A 19,967-nucleotide genomic window follows, 5' to 3' on the forward strand; every position below is an offset into this window, starting at 1 on the left:
GTTGATAACACTATGCTGGTCAAAGGCAAGAGGTCATTAATTTTGTTTCTAAGAGTAACAATTTTATCATTAAAAAAGCACATACAATTCTTCTTTTTCAAAGGAGCAACAGAGTCTAATTGTATTCGCAGCGCACTTGTAGCACTATCAACAACATGATCAATTTGGGGTGGTGTACATTTTGTATAAGTTTCCTCCCTTACATGCAGACATGCTATCGAGTTAAGTATTGATGGAATCTCTTCCTTAAATTTGGCTATAGCACTAACAGGAGCTTTTGACTAATGCTTTGTAGTCTAGTAACAGTACTTCAAAAGTTACCAAAAAATGGTCGGATAAAGCAGGATTATGCGGTTCGACTAATAGTTGCTCAATTTCAATACCATAAATCAGAACAAGGTCGAGAGTGTGATTAGAGCAGTGGGTTGGTTTATTTACACTCTGACGGTAACCAATATAATCTAATATAGAGTTCAATGCAAGAGTAAGGCTATTTTTATCGTCGTCAACATGAATATTAAAGTCACCTACGATAATTACTTTATCTGTTTTAAGTACCAAAGTTGATAAAAACTTAGAGAATTCTGATAAAAATGTGAAATAACGACCTGGTGGACGGTACACACTGTAACAAAATAAGATTGGCTGCAAAGTTTTCCAGGTCGGATGCGTAAGACTAAAAACGAGACTTTCAAAGGAGGTATAATTTAATTTTGGTTTAGTATTGATAAGTAAACTTGGAGTCAAAGATTGCTGCAACTCCACCTCCTCGGCCCGTGCCTCGGGCAATATGAGTATTGATATGGCTGGGTGGAGTGGCCTCATTTATGCTGACATATTCTTCATGTCTCAACCAAGTTTCAGTGAGACAGCATATATCAATATTATAATCTGATATTAAATCATTTATCAATATTACTTTAGATGCTAGAGATCTTATGTTTAAGAGTCCACTTTTAATCTTCGTATTTTGTTGCACTGTAGTAGTTGTTACAATTACTTTTATTAGGTTATTATGTATGACACCTCTATTAGGTTTTACTTTAAATTGTCCATTGGGCAGACACACACACACCCGTTAATAATTGGGTATTGTAAGGGAAACTTCTGCAGCAATGGAGAGTCAGGACTCAGAGAGACACGAGGAGAGTTGGAGCTTTGATGTCAAACACTGGTGGTTTATTACAAGTATCAGCCCGGAAGAATTTCACATCACAAGTCACAGAAGCCAGAGTTCTGACTGCACGGGTGGGTTGCCACATCAATTCTGCAGCGCCTCGCTCTCGATAGCCCTTATTAACTAGTTTCAGAGAGAGTAAACAACATATTTGGGGAGATAGACTAAATAGCTGGGCACCCTGAATCACTTGCGTCTGACCCTTAATGGCCTCAAAGCCAGCGTTCCAACAACCGTAAACCATTTTGTGACCGAGAGTTGACCGGTCATAAACTCGTTTATCAAGATAGCTGGAGCCTCCCATTCCTTAAGAGAGAATAACAGACTCAGGGTTGCTCATAAATGTCAACAAGGCGAGAATTATTCCCTCACAGGTATTTTATTGGAGAGAGCGCAGAGAAGCGTGTAAGACTGCGACTCCACCTCTTGGTCTCAACTCTAGTTTGTCATGGATTAAGGCAAGGCAAGTTTATTTATACAAGCACCTTTCAGCAATTCAAAGTGCTTTACAAACAGCTCAATTAAAAGCAGCGGCAAATAGATATGTTTTTAGTCTGGATTTTAAAATAGGAAGTGTTTCAAGCGGACGTGCACGAATTTCGGGTAGTTTGTTCCAGATTGTCGGGGCATAATAGCTAAACGCTGCTTTTCCATGTTTAGTTCTTATTCTTCTGCGTCTGCCCCGCCCCTGATTGTTTCCCACCTGTTCCCACTTACCTCTTGTATAGATTGTCCTGTCCCCCTTGTCCTGTTGTCAGTTCGTCTTGTTCGTCATGCCAAGAAGTCAGATCCAAGCAGCCATAGAGACCAAGTACCTTTGTGATATCCTCCATGAGAAGCGTTTTGTGTTTTGTGACCGTTTTGTCACTTCCCTCTGTAAAGATTGTTTCCTTTGTTTTTGATCCATTCAAGTTTATTTTTCTTCAAACCTTTTTCGTCTCCGGGTTGTGCAAGTTGAGTCCTCATATCAGTGAGTCACGGTTTCCCAACAGAACGAACTGACCCAAAAATATGGACTCAGCCAACCCCAAGACGCATGCAGACCGCCCTGCCCGTAACAGGGTAACGTCATCCATCAACACCAGGAGCAGCTAAAGAATATTAGCCAAGGAGTTAAGGGAGCTTTCAGATCGCCAGAGAGGGTTTCCAGACCTCCCGTCACTTCACAGGTGAACCATCTGGCAAACACAGCTCCACAGGCTTCTCTCTCATCTGGAGGCAGCTCCCACAGCTCCGATTCCTGCTACTACGTCCACCTGATGCCAATCCTGTCTGTGTAATCTATGCCCTCGCTGTTCCACTGCGGTTGGCAGCACCGGTAGAAATACTCAGGAGAATCGAGCAACTGCAGAGCCTTCTTAGTCCAGTGTGATTTACATTACCAACTTAATCCAGCAGCTTTTGTATCTGATGAGGCTAAGATAGCGTTTATGATCTCCCACTTAAACCGGCAGAGCTGCCGCATGGGGCCACTGCGGAGTGGTCTAGAGATTCCAATATCTGTAGATCCTTCATAGTGTTCAAAAACACTATGAGCCGCATATTTGATATTACCTCACCTACCGGTGATGCCACTCAGGCTCTCATGCAGCTCAAACAGCACTCAAGGCCCGTAGTAGATTATGCCATAGAGTTCCGTACCTTAGCCATAGACAGTGCTGGAATACTCCAGCATTAATAGATGACTTCCGCAATGGACTCTCAGAGACGATTAAAGATCACCTGGCTCCATTAGAGTTACCACAAGACCTTGAATCACTAATTTCCATCCACGTCCTCTCCGAATTGACAATCGCATCAGGGAAAGAGAGAGAGAACGACGCCGAGTCCGCAACAAGACCTCCCAGCCACCAGGGGCGCTCTCTGGGTAGGCAGTCCTCATGGGATTCCTTGTTCGCCTCTTCATCAGGCCCAGCAGTGACAAGCGCCACCACAGGCACCGGAGGAACACTATGTAGCTCGGGAGAACAACGGCGCCGCCTGCAGGAGGGTTGCTGCTTCTACTGTGGTCAAATGGGACACCAGCAAGGCGACATGTCCGGGAAAAGGGCATGCTCACCAACCATGAGGAGGGCGTTGGTGAGCAAAGTTTCAACTGATTATCCTCCTCGCACACTCACCCAGGTAGATATCACTGCCAATAGTCAGACACACACTATGGGGGCCTTAATTGACTCTGGGGCTGATGAAAGTCTCATAGACTGGGGTCTAGCGAAACGTCTTAATATTAAGACTGTTTCCGCTCAAACATCCCGTCAATGCCAGTGCCCTAGACGGCAGACTTATGTGTAGAGTCACTGACTGTACAGAACCCATGCAAGTGACTATTGACAATAAGTCATGTGGAAATGATGCAATTTGCATCTATTCGATTCTGCACAGCATCCGCTGATTTTGGGGTTTCCCTGGTTAAAAACACACAACCCACATATAGACTGGTGTTCAGGACAAATTAAGGGATGGGGAGAGGAATTGTGAACAGTCATGTAAAGCTCCACGTACTGTTGCAGTGGCTGATAGTAGCTCAGACTTTCCTGACCTTTACAAGGTCCCCTCTTGCTACAACAATGACATTAAAGAGGTTTTTAACAAGACCAAAGCACTATCATTGCCTCCTCATCGTCCGTTTGACGGTGGCCATCGACCTGTTACCTGGCACACCCATCCCTAGGGGGCGCTATATTCTATCTCAGGACCAGAGCGGGCGGCCATGGATGACTACATCTCCTCCTCACTGAAAGTGGGGATAATCCGTCCCTCTTCTTCACCTGCGTGCGCAGGATTCTTCTTTGTGGGGAAGAAGGATGGGTTTCTAAGACCATGCATTGACTACAGCCCATTAAATGACATCGTGGTGAAAAACCGCCACCCACTCCCGCTGATGTCTTCAGCTTTTGAACTACTTCAGTCAGCTAAGGTGTTCACCAAGCTCGATCTGAGAAATGCCTACCACCTCGTCAGGATTAGAGAAGGTGACGAGTGGAAAACGGGGTTCAACACATCTAGCGGACATTACGAATACAGGGTTATGCCTTTTGGACTATGCAATGCTCCTGCTGTTTTTCAAACTATGGTCAATGACATTTTGAGAGAATTTTTGAATGTGTCTGTTTTCGTGTATTTGGACGATATTCTGATTTTCTCTCCAGATATTCAGTCTCATGTCAGGCATGTCCGCCAAGTCCTCCAGAAGCTTCTGGAGAATCAGTTGTATGTGAAAGCTGAGAAGTGATTTCCATGCAACCACTGTCTCTTTCCTGGGCTACATTATCACCGCCAATCAGGTCCAGATGGATCCGTCCAAGGTCAGTGCGGTGACCGACTGGCCTACTCCAGATAGCCGCAAGAGAGTCCAACAGTTCCTGGGGTTTGCCAACTTTTACCGAAAGTTTATACGCAACTTCAGTTCTGTAGCCGCTCCTCTACATGCTCTCACCTCTTCCAAAGTTTCCTTTCAGTGGACCCCCCAGGCCGAGTCTGCTTTCCAGTGCCTCAAGAAAGGATTCACCACGGCACCCGTACTCACTGTTCCGGATCCCCAGAGACAGTTTATGGTTGAGGTCGACGCGTCCAACGAGGGCATAGGGGCTGTGTTGTCCCAGAGGTCCTCCAAGGATAACCGGATGCACCCCTGCGCTTATCTATCGCGCAAGTTGACCTCAGCTGAAAATAACTATGATGTGGGGAACAAGGAGTCACTAGCTGTCAAAGCAGCTTTGGAGGAGTGGAGACACTGGCTCGAAGGGGCGGAGCAACCGTTTGTTGTGTGGACAGACCACAAGAACTTAGAGTATGTCAGAAAAGCCAAGAGACTCAATTCACGTCAGGCCCGGTGGACTCTGTTCTTTAGTAGGTTTAACTTTACGTTATCCTTTAGACCCGGTACGCAAAACCGTAAGCCAGACGCACTGTCTCGTCTCTTTGAGCCTGTCCCTAATGCAAAGAAACCTGAATCAATCCTTCCACTAAACTGTGTGGTTGGGTCGGTAACTTGGCAGATAGAAACAGATGTGAAGCAGGCTAATGTTGTGAGCCCGGCACCTAGTGAGTGTCCAGACAACCGTTTGTTTGTCCCTGTGTCTTTACGCTCTCAGGTAATCCACTGGGCTCACACGTCCAAGCTCACATGCCATCCGGGGGTCCGGCGAACTATGTTTGCCATAAAGCAGCGGTTCTGGTGGCCGGCCATGAGAAAAGAGGTCTCTGAATATGTGGCGGCCTGTCCAGCGTGCCCGGAATAAGACTTCTTCCCAGGCCCAGGTGGGTCTGCTCCAGCCCTCCCAGTGCCTCAACGACCATGGTCGCATATCTCCATGGACTTTGTGACTGGATTCCCACCTTCCAAAGGTAACACTACCGTCCTTACAGTGGTGGATCGGTTCTCAAAGATGGTACATTTCATTCCTCTGCTCAAACTTCCCTCTGCCAAGAAAACGGCAGAGGTCATGCTTACTCATGTGTTCAGAATTCATGGTTTTCCCAGCGACATAGTTTCAGACAGAGGTCCTCAGTTCACTTCCATCTTCTGGAAGGAGTTTTGCCAGCTCCTCTGCGCCACCGTCAGCTTGTCCTCCGGTTATCACCCGCAGTCCAACGGTCAGACAGAACGCCTGAATCAGGACCTCGAAACCTGCCTCAGGTGTCTCGTGTCCCAGAAGCAATCCACTTGGAGCGATCATCTGACCTGGGTAGAGTACGCCACAACACTCTTCTATCGGCTGCCACTGGTCTCTCCCCGTTCCAGTGTGCGAACGGATATCAGCCCCCTCTCTTCCCTGCCAATGAAGAAGAAGTCAAGGTGCCATCCGCGCACGCTATGGTTCGACGCTGTCAGCGGGTCTGGGCCGGTGCTCGGCAGGCGCTACTACGGACCTCGACCCGGATGAAGTCAGCGGCGGATCGTCACAGACGTGCGGCCCCCCTCTACAAGCCGGGACAGAAAGTCTGGCTCTCTACCAAGGACCTACCTCTTTATGTTCATTCCAAGAAGTTGGCACCGAGGTTTGTGGGTCCTTTCCCAGTCTCAAAAATCATTAACCCTGTCTCTGTGCGCCTCAAACTCCCCAGGTCCTTGAAGGTTCATCCTACGTTTCATGTCAGCAAACTCAAGCCAGTTCAAGAGAGCACTCTGGTTCCCCCCCCAAACCCCCCCCCCTCCACCCCGGATCATTGATGGTGGCCCGGTGTACACGGTCAGGAAACTTCTGTCGGTCCGCAAACGGGGCCGAGGACGCCAATTCTTGGTCGATTGGGAGTACCTCCTGCTGAGGAACGTTGCTGGGTCTCCTCGACTTTCGTGGTGGATAAAACACTCATAAATGACTTCTATGATCGCCACCCTGAGCAGCCTGGGCCGTCGGGAGTCGGCCCTAGAAGGGGGGGTACTGTTGTGTCCCGTCAATTATGTTAGTTTGTTATGTATTTGTCACGTTCATGTTTGTTTTGTTTGTTTCACTTCCTGTTTTATTTTGTACTCCTTGTCTCATTCAGGTGCCTTTACTTCCTTGGTTCTTGTTTCCCGCCATCGTCAGCGTCTGCCCCCCCCTGATTGTTTCCACCTGTTCCCACTTACCTCTTGTATATATTGTCTCCCCTTGTCTGTTGTCAGTTCGTCTTGTTCGTCATGCCAAGAAGTCAGATCCAAGCAGCCATAGAGAGACCAAGTACCTTTTGTGATATCCTCCATGAGAGCGTTTTGTTTTGTCACTCCCTCTGTAAAGAGTGTTTCTTTGTTTTTGATCCATTAAAGTTTATTTTTCTTCAAACCTTTTCATCTCCGGGTTGTGCAATTGAGTCCTCATATCAGTGAGTCACGGTTCCTAACAAACAGTTAAAACAAACCACAAACAGTACCACACACACTCAGATGGCCATATTATCTATAATGGTTGATGTCAAACAAAAGGTTTCATCAAGCTGTACAACTAAAAAGAATGTCTTGAAAATATTACATCATAAATAATAAGAAAGTGTTTCAAGAGCGCATAGTCTTTGAAAAACATATGCCAATAGCTTCCGTTATTTATTTTGTTCTCACGGCTTTCATGTCTCTTGGCTTCTTAAAAACAGCGGGGATAAGCTGTTGAACTGCTGTTGTCTTTTGCCGGGCTCCGGTGATTGGCAAATCTGGGTGATTCCTTCTGATATGATTTAGCATGTTTGGCGTGTTTCAATTAGCATACCGCACCGCTATCGAACAACGCCGACACACCCCTCCTCGTCCGATCCACCACTCGCACACTTCATTGTTATTGTAGTCCACAGGGAACCAGAAATGTTCCCACACAGCTGATTTAAAAGAAGCAGGTGGGTTCTAGCTCCTGTGTGTTATCTGAAATCGCCATACTAACTTTCTTCTTCTTCTATTTTGTTCGTTTTGTTGTTGTGTTTCTTCTTGTTCTTAAATTTGTTGTTTAAGGGCGGCTGGCAAACAGCTTTTAGGCGCAATACCGCCCCCTGGATTATATAGTGTAGTGGATACTGCCCTGAATGACAGGCTTTTTTCCCACTCGTAAAAAAAAAAGGCGTATTCGTCGTGTGACTTCATGTGCCGTAAGGTGACGTCCGAAAGGTGACATCCGAACCGTGACGGTATGGGACAATACGGATACCGTTACACCCCTACTAGACGGTCAAAGTCAATACACATTAGACAACAATTCGGTAAAATCATCAAAAAAGCTTGCATAGTATGTGGGTGGTCTATAGATGTTTAGGAAAATAGCTCGAGAGGAGCATTTCAGCTGAAGGGCCACATATTCAAAAGAAGCAAAGTTTCCAAACATAGTCTGCTTGCATTGAAATAAATCATTAAACTAAATACTACTCCACCCCCTTTCTTATGCAGTCTTGCCTGACTCATAGAACTAAAGTTGGGAGGGGTTTATTCTATAAGAACAGTTCTGCTGTTGTTTTGGTCTAACCAAGTTTCAGTTAAAAACATAAAATCCAGATTGTGCTTGGTGATAAAATCATTGATTACAAACGATTTACCTGCTAAAGACCTGACATTTAATAGAGCCAGTTTAAGTGTGTTTGATGTACTATCACTCTGATTGTTTGTGATAGACCGTGGAGTACGTGGAATCACTGTTACATTCGATACATTTAAACAGATGCTTTTGGATTTTCAGTTTTTAACCTGAGTCATCAACCTTCTGTGGATGTTGGTTATAACAGAAATGGGTCGCTGCACTGGTATAGAAGCCTCTGGTCGTTGGGTGGCGCCAGAGAGCGAGATGGCAGGTGTCAGCGGCATCAGTGAAGAAAAGTTGCGGGTAGAAAAGTTTCTAGTAGTAGTGTTATTGTGCATGACCCTATCCAGTTCTGCTGTGGTACTGAATTGTCATGTCTGTTTTGCAGTGTAGACAGCATACAAAATGTTAGCAGCCAGAGCACGGCTACCCTGGGAATTAGGGTCCACTGGGGCGGGTAACCTCCTATGTCACGGTGTTCACAGATGCATCCGTGATAGGTTGGGGGGGACCTGCCTAGAGAGAGCTATAGGGAGTCGCTGGTCTCTGACAGAGACATGGCACAGCAACCTTCTAGAGCTGCGGGCAGTGGTGTTATTCCTCCTGCATTTCAAACCCTTAATACAGGGCAAACATGTGCTGGTGAGGAGCGACAACAGCAACCACAGTGGCGTACATCAACAGGCAGGGCGGAGTCCGCTCCGCCACCTTATTGATCACAGCAGAGAACCTGTGGTTGTGGGCTTCAGAGATTGTGTTGTCTCTGAGAGCCCTCCACATCCCGGGACTGGAGAACAAGGGGGCCGACCTCATGTCAAGAGGTGGGCCCCTGCCAGGCGAGTGGGTGCTTCACCCGGAGGTGGTGAAGCAGATCTGGGCCCAGTTCGGGAGAGCGGAGGTGGACCTGTTTGCCAGCCGGCGCAACAGCCACTGTACCCTGTGGTTTTCCAGGGCTCTGCGGGACAATCGTTTGCACAAGAGCCATGGTCAAGAAATCTGCTCTACGCCTTTCCACCGGTACACCTCATTCTCCCTCTCCTGGAGAGGGTGAGAGGAGAGCGTCTGTCAGTCATCCTGGTGGCCCCAGATCGCTGATGATGGGCCAGCCCTGGGTGGTTCCTCAGTTCTGGGGGGCGATGTCTCAGGAGGCAGGTGCAATAGGGGCGTTACCCACTCTGGGCCAACCGCTCCAGGCTTGGCTCCTGAGAGGGACAGGCTGAGACAGGGGGGACTGGCTGACAAGGTTATTCAGACTATCCAGGCAGCAAGAGCAGGATCCACCACAGCCTGTTACAGGCCAAAGTGGTTGGGATTCCAGCGATGGTGTGAAGAGGGGAGTCTAGAGCCCCTGTCGTGTACGTTGGGCTTGCTCATTCCACAATTAAAGTGTATGCAGCAGCCACCTCGTCCTACCATGAGGGATTTGCCGCTTATGTCACGTTTTTACAGGGGGTCAGGAGACAGCGCCCAGTAGTGCATGTCTCCACCCCACAATGGGATCTACCATTGGTGCTCGAGGCTCTGGTCACAGAACCATTTGAGCCTCTGGAGCTCTCCTCCCTGAAAGCACTGTCATGGAAGACAGCGTTGCTACTTGCCTTAACGTCGGCCAAGAGAGTGTCCGAGCTGACTGCTCTGTCGGTGCACCCAAGTTGCTTGATGATCCGGGGTGACCGTAGCGGGGCGACACTCAGACCGAACCCCTCCTTTGCTCGTTCAGGTCAAGGGCTATTCAGTTAGGGGGCTTTAGTCTTCCACCCCATAGTAGGGCAGGGAAGCTACATTTCACCTCCTCTGCCCGATGCGTGTGCTGGCATGTTATGTGGAGCGCACGGCTGCCACTAGGCGCACTGAACAGCTGTTTGTGTGCTTTGGGGGCGGCATGGCCGGTAAAGCTCTATCCAAGAAACGCCAGGCGGGATGGCTCTGCGAGTGCATCTCACATGCCTACGGACAGAATCTACCTACGGGTGCAAATAAATAACCTGAACCTGAACCTGGACAGGTGGAGAGAGCCTTCCCCACGGGTACCGTGCACACTCTACACATGGTATGGCTGTATCAACAGACTTATTTAACTGAGTGAGTGTGGAGGACATATGTACGGCGGCATCTTGGTACACGCCACTTGGACATATCTGGCTCCTTCTCGTCATCTGTGCTTGCTGGGACAACACAGGACTGGTGAGGGGGGGGGGGCGGCTGTGGGTCAGCAGGTATCTGACCCCCCCCCCCCTGGACATAACGCACTTGTATTTTCCCGTGCTCCGTGGGGACCCGGGAAACGTGGTGCGCAGTAAGCCCCATACAGGGCTGGGGTCAGCAGGTATCTGACCCCACCTGAGCATAATGCACTTATGTTTTTCCCCGTGCTCCTTGGGGACCCGGGAGGCATGGTGCGCAGTAAGCCGCATACGGCTGGGGGGTTCTCCCTGCCTGCCTATGGGCGGGCGGGGAGAGCCCTCCTCACTGTTTTCCAGGCACACTATTCACGAGGTAAGCGTGTCTGAGTGTGCCCCTCAATGAGAGAGTTTGTGGTCAGTAGAAGTAATATTTGACCTTTTGATTTTTTTGTTGGGCGTTAAAATATGTATTTATTGAAACACCACATAGTATATAGCCTAACGTATGTGAACATCCCTGTTTTTTGTTTAATAGCCAGACTACACTGAAAAGCTAGAGGGCTTTTAATTTAGAACGGATACAGGAAATGAAACATTTTTTATCAGGTCAGACAGGAGTATATCAGATAACAAGGAGGCTTAAAAGTACTGACATCTGACCAAATGTACTTGTTAAACACAGGGATTTAGTAATGGGTATATATATGTATTGATTTGTTAGATCTCACTCTGTTCCTTTTGTGACTGTGCACTCTGCAGGCAGAAGATGAAGATGTCATTCTGCGGTCCATTCAGGGGATTACAGTGGGACTTTATGTTGTCAAACACAATTCCACCATGAGACCAGAGGACAGATGAGACCAGAGGACAGAGGAGACCAGAGGACAGATGAGACCAGAGGACAGAGGAGACCAGAGGACAGAGGAGACCAGAGGACAGATGAGACCAGAGGACAGAGGAGACCAGAGGACAGAGGAGACCAGAGGACAGATGAGACCAGAGGACAGAGGAGACCAGAGGACAGATGAGACCAGAGGACAGATGAGACCAGAGGACAGATAAGACCAGAGGACAGAGGAGACCAGAGGACAGATGAGACCAGAGGACAGATGAGACCAGAGGACAGAGGAGACCAGAGGACAGATGAGACCAGAGGACAGAGGAGACCAGAGGACAGATGAGACCAGAGGACAGATGAGACCAGAGGACAGATAAGACCAGAGGACAGAGGAGACCAGAGGACAGATGAGACCAGAGGACAGATGAGACCAGAGGACAGATTGTCCTGGAAGGCCAACAGGTACTAACTGATGAGGACAACATTGCATTAGCTGCTACCATGCTGTTTGGACTAATGTATGCAATGAACCTGAACTACCCCCCTAAACTGAAGTGCACGTTCGAAGTGATCCAGCAAATGTTAATGGAGCTAGACGGCAACATGCTCTCCAAGAAAGCCCAAGCGTTTAAAAACAAACCGTTTGAGTGAGCTGTTGCCATGGACCATTGTGCACTTTTACAGCATTCATACTGGACTTTCATCGATACAACTGTCTTGCACTTCCTTTGCTCATGCTTTTTGCTTGATTTGCATGTTTCAGAAATGTGTGTTTTTCCTGGGGTCATGTGTTTTTAGAATGTACCACTTGTCATGTGTTTCAGAATGTACTAATTGCGCTACTTCAAAATGTCAGTTCTTGTTTTTATTTGTAATACTTTCTTTAGTGCATATGTGGTGAGAAACCAGGCCATTTTTACTTTCATGTATTTTTTCAAAGCAATGCCATTGCTTTTTTGCATTAAAGTGCCCTTTCATATTAGCAGGTTACTATTTAAATAATGGATTTGCAAGAACATTTCCTTTTTTCGGCTAGGCGTTGACATTTTGTGTTAATTGTTTACTATGAATGAGTTACAAAAATAAGCCTTTCTTGCCATTTGGCCCAATAAACCTTTATTTTGGTCGGGAGAATAGTTTCCTTTAAGCTTGCTTGCTGTGTTCTAACACAATAATGTATATGTACATGCATCACAAACATTTTCTATTTCTTTATTTTTTATTCAATGTATTTGTTAATTCTCCTGGCATAGTTTAGGCTGCATGATGGAGGAACCAAAAGCTCATCTGGATGTGTGGTGGTTGTTCATATTGTTTTATTTTTTGAGAAAAATACATGAATGTTGTTCAAAGAAATTTGTTTGTCTTTATTGACTATTTGTTTTAAAATGTAAGAGATTAGGATGGATCCTGTAGAAGAATGTACGACATGCCTCTATTCACATGAAATAAATAATCGTATGTACCCTTGAGCACTAGGTAGATTAAACAGAAAACTATAGCATGTAGTTTAAACAAAACATTCATGTGGCTTTAACAGGTACAAATGAAATATACTGAGTATATTAAAAGCCATGTTGGTTTAAATATTAAAGGAAATATTCAAATGAACATAACAATTTCATGTTTCTTTGACATAACATAGTTGTGTGTCTTTAACATAATGGAATAGTTTTGAGTACACGTGTTTTTCATGTGTGCAACCGGTTTCCATGTTAAAATCATGTTAATCCAACGGCCTTTTTTTTCAGTGCATGACAAAAAAGGTTACGCTACATCGTTAGCCGCACTGTTTAAGTAAATAGGTTGTGATCGCTATCTTGTAAAGATGGCCGACTTGCTGTTGATGACATCACAATCCATGCCTGTTGCTCATCTATGCTAATATTGACACTTATTTTTGTCTTTAAAGGTTTTTCCAAGAAGAAAAGTTCTCAATGGCATTTAACTACAACACCAGGTTGTAGGAGATAGTTTTGGCCCATGAATCCTCACAAAAATATTCACAAAACCTTCCCTGTGAACGGAACCCCTTTCCAACGCCAGAAGTAGCAAACGACCCCGACAGCCAGGAGCAGACACAGCAGCACCTCCCACTGCACTCCACCCAACCCTCTCTATCCCCCCAGACATAGACAACACGCCTCTCCTGCAATGGGGACACAAGACAGTCAATGATAAGTGCAATAAATCACAATATACTTTAAACATGATCCATTGCTGCTGCTCTAACGTAATTTATTATGAGGCTTCACGGGACAACATTGACCTCACTCCCAGAACTCAGAGACTGAAGACTATGGTGAGATTTCCAGATGTCCAGTTTACTGACTGGTTGCCTCTGTGTGTTTGAGTAGAGTTTAGAGGAGGACAGGTCCACACATCTGTCTGTTAGTTGGAAAGCAAATCAAAATGTGGTTAAAGTGAAAAATCTTTATATCAGATGTTAGTAAAATGGTCACTCATTTGGTTAATTGTTTTTAGTCATGAAACACAGCAATGTGCCAACAAGGCAAGGTAGAAGGTTGGTACAGCACATTATACAGTATAACAAATTCAAATATTTAAAAATATATATGCTTTGAAAATCTTGTACAGTATGTGTGAGGAAATGCATTCTACACATCACCCACAGATGACCATGCAGACCGGTCTTAACTCTGTCACCTTTGAATTACTCAACTATCCCCGCAAATATAAGCTATATATAATAATGAATTAAAATGTTAAACATTTATGCAGTGTAATATCAGAATCATTTGCGGTCTTTGTCTCCAGGACAATTGATGTGAAGAAGATATCAGTCAGTTAGCAAACAGATCAATACGTTTGCAAACCTTATTCAAAATAATTATTTGCATTTAGTTATTCTATTGTCTAGCTCTCTGCTAACCATGTATTTCTCTTGGAAGATATTCATATTTTGACATTACATTTAATTTCACGGTACATCATAATTTATAAGCTAAATTAGCTTTTGTCTCTCTTTCTCAAAGGTTAGCAAATTGGTAGCTCTGGGTGAAAAGTTAACGTTTGCCAAAGTAGAACACGTTTTGATCAAGTTGCTTTTTCCACATTGTTTCATAGTTTGTTAAATGTATGTTATTGTGTGTCACTCATGTTTTGTGCATAATTTGTGGATATGAGTTATTTTAGAATTTGTCAGTTACTTCCTCTACCTTTTTGTTCTCTGGTAAGTTTTCCGTGTGTTGAAAGTGATACAAAAATGTTTCATGTCATTGATTTCCATCATGTGACCAGGGTGATCATTTATAAAACATGAAATCAATCTGATTATTACCATAACATTTATGTAAAGGAGACCGTGTCTAAAAAAGCTCTTGAAGAATAATATATTTGTCAATAAAGGAAAAGGTAGATGCTTTTGCACCCAGGTGTACATAGTCAACAATGCTATTTGCCCCGTGGCAAACATTAGATTTGGTTTTGAATGTATGTATAGATATGCAAATGTGTAACATTGGTTGCGATTGCTTGTTTGGTAATCGGAACATCAGAGATCAGTGTTATTTTGGATTTTACAGACCAACCAACCTAACCTAATCTGGGATTGTAGATACTAGGCACCTATTAGTCAATCATTAATTAGGATGCTTCCGGCATACAATAAATGCAGTTGGTCGGGGTATGGGTGTGAAGATCCGAATAGCTGCTGTGTGACAAATCTTACCTGGGTGCAAATAGACTGTAGAACAACAGCTGACTGGCACTTCTAAAGAAGTAAGTACTTTAGGACCTTTTAACTCGCTGTACGTCCACCCATACTTCCCCTATACAGACCTGTGTTCCAGGGATTGTTGCAGGTGGCCCAGGGCAGAGGGTCTCTGAAGCAATAGATGAGGTAGAGGAGGGCCCAAGCCAGGATAATGGTGTAGACTCGGGAATAAAGTTGGATCACTATATAAGAATAGCCAGCACCTGGAGAGACAGAGAGATCATCCGAAATACCCTCGGTTTAAGCTGTAAAGAATATGTGTAAAGAAGCCGGATATAAATTAATCACGGCAGCGTTTAGCTGAGTTTCTGCTGGTAGACAGCCTTCTCTTCACATAGCTCACTGCTTGCATGTGGACGCTCCAAAGGGGCGTGGCCAGCAGCAGCTCGGTTACATTTAAAGGGCCAGACCCAGAATCAGCACTTTAGTAACAGGGCTGAAATAGAGTGGTATGAGGCATGCTACCATGGGTGATCTGTTTCGTATTTTGAGTAAAACACTTCAGAGACATATTTTGTATAGATATGGTCTTATAATATTGTTCAAATATAGCATAATAGGTGACCTAAACTCAGAAAACATCAGATTTAAAGGATACAAGCTTGTTGATGTATCTCCCCAAATACAGGCCAGGAAAAATAAACAAGGGTGGATAAACTGCAGCTGCCTTTGATATAATGGGCTTTCATAATAACCGTGATCTACATATCCATCATTTAAATTTGATGAATTGCCATTTTCACACGTTTTTCTCATTGATTTCTCGACCAAAGTGTTATTGTTCTAGGGCAGTGACTGTGAGTGTGTATGTATTATTGGCCTCATTCAATCATCAGAGCTGAGGCTTTGTATAAGTGCAACAGGAGTGCAATATTTACATTTTAAGTACTGTACAGGCCTAAATGAGGACCTAGATTTTAGACTTATTTTGTAAACAATCATTTCCGTGGCCCATTCCACAACACCATGCCCAAATGAAAGAGTCCTAATGGTAGAATACCACTATAAAATGGTCACATGTTCCATGACATTTGTCTTTCCTGAGAAAAATGTCAATGCCAAACAAAACAGAGATTGTGCTTCAAAGTTTTTTTGTTTTGTCTCAGAAGTCCACTGTGGCTGAAAACAAGGTTAACAGGAAAAGTCTGTACATTCATTAATATGTATTAATGTGTGAAGAGTCCATACTGTATGACATATAAAATATGATATTTGGTTGAATAACAATGCTTTAGGCATGTAGAGTCTGTATTATATTATTATTCTTAGTTCACATACAGCTGTGGGGTCAATATTAACAAAACACAATGATTATGATTCCTGTTTCTTGTATGGTAGGATGGGGTACGTTCACGAAGTATGGCTTCAGGGATTTTCATTTTAGAAAACTTGGTGTTTCCTGAAATACATTTTCAGTTCTAGCCAGTTTTAAATGACATAATCCCTAATTGTCTAGTTGCCAGCTCATCAGCTGAAAATGTCAGAAATGGATTCAGTATCGTATTGTCAACATAGGCTATTATGCCATTAAGGCTAATTAACCCATTTTATGCTAATTGTGCAAATTGCCCAACATGTGCAAGTTAATATCCGGCAGTTTGTGCTGGGGACCAGTACTATACATTTCTAAAATAAAACTTGTGGTTACCCTGTGCCAGGGGGCAGAGCTTGCTCCAGCAGGTCACGGCGCCCTCTTGTGTGTACTGACCAATCGCGGTCTCCATCAGGTAAAGCGGCACGCCACACAGCAGGGCAAAGAAACAATACGGCACCAGAAAGGCACCTGAACACACAGAATATTCACACCTGAGACTATGACATGGATGTTCAGTTTTGATGTTCCCCTACATTTAATAATAACCATGAGAAGGACAGATTCTGCATGAATAAAGTGATAATTAAATGTAGATGGACAACAAATATTACTGTTATGGTGCGTTCACGCCGCAAGCGGCTGTCAGCTGTGTTTCCTCGCCTCATAGAGTGGCGAAGTCCCTCCCCTTCCGGTGGACCTCCATGGGACCTTATTTCAGAAAAATTATGTATTGAAGTCAATGAGAGAGAAAGATTATCTTTTGATCCGTTTGAATTGTGCAACGAATTACAGATATGATGTTTGTCAATTTAAAAATCATCTTTAAGTAAAAAAAATGTGTCGTAAAACTGTGAAGTAACACAGTATTTTGTGTGTGAAGCGCTCAATGAACTACATCTCTGGTCTCGCGTACGTCACCAACACCAAGATGGCCGTCACATTGGCACATTTCACCTCTTTCTTTCAGAATGAAGCGAAAAGTATTAAAAGAGGTGAAAATCACTACAAGTCTGGGCATGTTGAGAACTGTACATACACACAAGGGGAGTTAGTCTGTTCCAGCATGCAGGACCGGCTTTACAAGGTGTCAGTGAGTAACACGAGTGTAATGTGTAACGTTAATGTAATGTCTCTGGGATTTGTAGTCTTTCTAGTTGCGTATTTTTCATAGTCTTATATTTCAACAGTTTTAAGACAAACCGTGACTTTTTTGACATGGAAATGATTTTTTAAGATTGACAAACATCATATGTGTAATTTGTGGCATAATTCAAACGGGATCGAAAGATAATCTTTCTCTCCCATTGACTTCAATACATCATTTTTCAGAAATAAGGTCCCATGGGGCGGAAGTAGATGGGCGTGACTTCGCCACTCTATTCAAACAGGACGCGCTGTTGAGGGGGTGGGGCTTATCTCCATGTAAATACTATGGTAGATTAACTACAACAAAATTAACATATTTGACCGTTATTTGATTGTTAATACACGTTTTAAAATGATGCCAAAATAACAACATACTGATACCAGTTTGTAAATACCATGAATGTGTTTACACAAGGCGGCAGGAGAAACCGTTTTAAATGTGTGTTTCCTGAATGGATATCTGTGGCCTGTACTATGAAGCAGGATTTGCGGTTAGCGAGGTAACCGCTGAAAAAGGTTGGGAACCACTGATTTAGAGGAACAAAGAGTTTCACCAGACGAGTAAAACCACACCAGCAGGAGAAAGCCCTGCAAAACCACATTCCCTGAAGGCATCCTCGACAGGTTCCTTGATCACAACTATTCATAGTGTTAAGCAGTAATGGAAAGTAAATAAGTACATGAAGTATTGTACTTTTTGACATATTATGTACGTCCATTTAATGCTACTTTACTTCTACTCCACTACATTTCAGAGGTGAATATCATACTTTTTACTCCACTACATTTACTTGAACACTCACAGTTACTAGTTACTTTGCACATATAATAATAACACATATATGCCCATATAGTATAATGCAGTACTGCATGCACTACTAAACTACACAGTATCTAAATCTGGTCCAAATTGAACGACTACAACACTGAAATGCTCTAGTGTAAAAACATGATACAATTAAAACCATCATCATATAATACTTTGAAAGATCCATTCTGCATAATGAGTACTTTTACTTTTGATACTTGAAGTACATTTATCTGATATTATGCATGTACTTTATATCATTATAAAATACACCATTATGCAGAATGAACTTCTTTGTACTTTAGGTAATTTGAATAACTTTTGAATTTCTATAAGTATATTTTTTAAATTAGGTCTTTTACTTCCAGATGAGTATTTTAAGACTATAGTATTTGTACTTTTATTTAAGTAAAGGATCTGAGTACTTCTTCTGGCATTGATGTTAAGTCATGCCAACAGGCTCTTCAGTTTCTTAGCTGTTTTACTTGTGCTTGGTAGATAGTCAGGTCTACAAAAAGAACACATACAGAAGCAGATTAATAATAATCGCTACTGAGTACAATAACTTCCATTATTTTAGCAGCCGTGTGGCTATAAAGTCAATATATATACTTTCAAATGTTATTTTTCATGTAACCTCAAAGTATTTAGATTATTTTCAGTTATTTTTACACACTCCTCATCATTACTAGAGATTAGGGATTTTCATGAAATCAATTACAATGTCACAGTTTATTGTATGTAAAGCTCACCTCCTCCGTTCTTATAGCATAGTAGGGGAATCTCCACACATTGCCCAGGCCCACCCATTGCCTGCTGCTGCCAGAATATATTCCCTTTTCCTCGTCCACTGTTCCTCTTTTCCACTTTGTTCTCCATTTGTGTTCCTCTTTCAGTCCTCTGCTCAGTCCTGCAGCACACAGCCCTGCACACAGCATACCGATTGTTATGACTGTTGCCTGAGGCCTTGGGAGTAGAGGGAGGAAGTGCTTATTATAATTACATGTAGAAGTATCATGTATTTAGTCTAAAGTTCCCTGAGGCACATTTGTAAACTATGATATTCTGCCACAAACATACAATGTGATTCATTGATTAATTAACCTTTCAAAATGTTTGGTGCTGTTTCAAATGTAAAGCGCCATTTCTTAGTGAATTGTTTATTTATGAAATCAGAATTTCATAATTATAATAAACAATAACAAACATTTATATTTATTATTGAGGATAAATATCTTCTGAGAAAATAACTAATATATGTTTAGTTTCGATGTGCACTTCAATTATTATAACGATAGTTTATATTAAAATAAGATTTAACAAACAGTTACACTTTGAGTTGTCTCTTTTAGATCCTCAAACAGGGAGTTGGTTGATGTCAAACTTGCTCACTCAGATACAGGAAAACATTCCGCCAACAGCAATACACTTTATCACACCTCTGGCTGGCAGATAACTCACTGCTACAAAGTTCTTGTTTCTGATATCTGTATTGTTGAACAGCCTAAATTATTTTGAGCATTTTACATTTAGTATTCTTGTGGTTCATTTGTTCTTCTACTGTAGATATGTATATACTTGCTGCTGTTTTTGATTTTATTTTAATTGTATTGTGTTAATAGTTTCCACCTTTAAGATTTAAAGATGTTACTGCCTGTACACACTGCTGCTACTGTAACTACCATAATTTCCCAATATGGGATCAATAAAGTACCTACAGGGAGATGATGGCAACTGAAGAGCCACATTCAAAAGTAACTTTCTATAGTTGTTAGCACCTTGCATTGGAGGGAATCAAGGGCATCAAACAGCAATACCAACTTCTTTCAATTCCAACTCCCATTGAAATG

At 43.4% G+C, this 19,967-nt stretch overlaps 1 pseudogene; it reads right to left on the reverse strand.

The window, feature by feature from the left end:
• Positions 1 to 19,006, reverse strand: part of LOC117554699 — a 38,922-nt pseudogene extending 19,916 nt beyond the window's left edge.
• Between the last annotated feature and the right edge of the window lie 961 nt (positions 19,007 to 19,967).

Source organism: Gymnodraco acuticeps, unplaced genomic scaffold, assembly GCF_902827175.1.
Source record: "Gymnodraco acuticeps unplaced genomic scaffold, fGymAcu1.1, whole genome shotgun sequence".
Classification (NCBI taxonomy): domain Eukaryota; kingdom Metazoa; phylum Chordata; class Actinopteri; order Perciformes; family Bathydraconidae; genus Gymnodraco; species Gymnodraco acuticeps.